This window comes from Octodon degus, unplaced genomic scaffold (assembly GCF_000260255.1).
Source record: "Octodon degus isolate 3935 unplaced genomic scaffold, OctDeg1.0 scaffold00119, whole genome shotgun sequence".
Taxonomy (NCBI): Eukaryota; Metazoa; Chordata; class Mammalia; order Rodentia; family Octodontidae; genus Octodon; species Octodon degus.
The window spans coordinates 5,822,690-5,825,037 of NW_004524695.1; positions in this window are offsets into that span (position 1 = coordinate 5,822,690).

Consider the following 2,348-nt stretch of genomic DNA (forward strand, 5'->3'; position numbering starts at 1 on the left):
GGCTGGCACCCCAGCAGATAAATGTTGGCTCCTCCAACTGTCCACACCATCTCTGTTATCAAAGTTACTTTCAACCTTCAAAGTCACTTGCAAAGCATATTGGCGGTGGGAAATGAAAGTGGCTGAAATCTACTCTAGTTCCTGGTATCACTGAATCTCTCTGTCTCCCCCTGACAAAATCCCGCTGTAGAAACCCTAACTCCTAATGTGCTGACACTATTTGGAGGTGCAGCCTTTGGGGCAGAATTAAGTTGTGAAGAGGGGAGGGAATGTGCATGGATGAGATTCCTGTCCTTGAAAAGGGATGCAAGGAGCTTTACTTTCCCATCACAAGGCCACAAGAGGCCAGCATTCTGCACCACAGAGGCTTTTGTGACAACTGCATTGTGTGGCCACCTGATCTCAAAATTCCAGCTTCTTTTTTTTTTTTTTTAATCATTTATTTGGTAGTCTTTTTTTTTAAATTTTATTTATTTGTGTGTGTGTGTGTGTGTGTGTGTGTGTGTGTGTGTGTGTGGCCAGCTCAGCCCACCAGGGGGCGGGGCTGGCTGGCATGTGGTGCTGGGGGATTGAACCGTGGTCCCTGTGCTTTGCTAAGCTTGTTCTAAGCAGGTGCTTTAGACCACTGAGCCATCTCACCAGCCCAAAATTCCAGCTCTGGGGCAGCTGGATATCAATTTTTGTGGTTGTAAGCCACACACCTTTGGGTACTTGGCTGCCTGACTTAAGTCAGACATAAGCAAAAGAGCTTATTTTATATTTGCAAGAGAACATTGAGGGGGACTAAAGTGCCTGCTTAGGCAGAGCTCAGCGGCCAGGGTTCCATCCCAGGAGTGCCATGCAATCCCTCCCCCACCAGGTACACTGAGATCAGGGATTGAGACTGGGTATGGTGGCATGCACCTATAATCCCAGCACTTGGGAGGCTGAAAACAGGAGAAACACTACAAGCCTGATCTATGTAGTGAGACCCTGTAAACCTTGCACCAAACACATTAAAAAAAAAAGAGAGAAATAAAGAACATTGAGGGGATTCCCCAATTCATCTGTTTTTCAGGACTGCACTGGACAGTCCTGGAGGAGGATCCTCATTTCTAGTCTACTTTCCCCAAGGCACTGACTATGATCAGTTTACTAAAACATCTTGGGTATGGGACACAAAATTTATCCTATATGATGTGATACTTTAATACTTTGACAGCCAGGGCTAATGAAGGATAAAATTCCAGATCAGGATTTTTTTAAATGTGCTAATTTATGGAAGAAGTAGATAAAAGTCTTTAAAAATATAAAGCAGATTATGGACATACTATTTTCCCTTTTCAGAAAGTGTGTGTGCAAACATGTCTGTGGGGTGTGTGTCTGTGTGTGTGTGTGTGTGTGTGGTGTGCACGTGTGTGTGCGGTATTCAGTGAAGTACTAGTCACACTGTGGCTTTCTCTGCTGTTTAAAAAACAACATAAAAACAATCTATTGTCATCCATGGGCCTCAAAGCAGGAATTAAAATCTCTTTGGAAAACAGCTTTGCATGGTTCATGTGTCAGACAGACATGAGCTGGCTCAGCTTACAGAAGGAGCCAGCGATAAGGGACCCAAGGGAAGCTAGAAAGAAGCTGTCCCCAGAAAATTCTGGAATTTTTTACCACCCTGCCACACCCTTGCCCCCCTCCCTCTCCCTGATTTATAAGGACTGCTCATCAATGGAAAAAAAAGAACTTCTTTCTTTCTTTCTTTCTTTCTTTCTTTCTTTCTTTCTTTCTTTCTTTCTTTTCCTTTATTAATGACAGAATTAGACACTGAAATTAACCCTTCAGGAACAAATATCTACCTCCAATTTATAATGATCTCTTTATTTGTCTGCCAAGATCATGAAACAAAAACACATCATTTTACTCCATTATCAAGCCTTTGATTTTATTAAATCCAAAGATACAGAGTCTGGAGAGCGTGGGCTGCTTGGTTTATTGTAAAAGAATGTACCAGACATTAGCTGAAAATTGATTGTAAATAGGGCCACTTAAGCCTCCACAGAAAGGAATTGCAGGGACTTGAGATTAAAATTGCAGGAAGCCAAAAAGAAAATTGAGGATGAGAAAATGATGACTGATGGGCTTGCTGCTATTATCACTAAGGATACTAAGGACACTGAGACTCTGCAAAGAAAAAATTGCGTGGGTGACCTTGAGGAGTCCCGGCGGAGCAGTCAGCTCGGTGCAGCTTCCTGTAGGGGGAGGAAGTGAGGCAGGCAAAATTGGTGGCTTCCAAATGGGTGATGAAGACAGTCCCGCTAAGCAGGTTTGATTTCTCCTTAGCCTGTGAGCTGAAAGCTCCATCAACAAAAGAATAG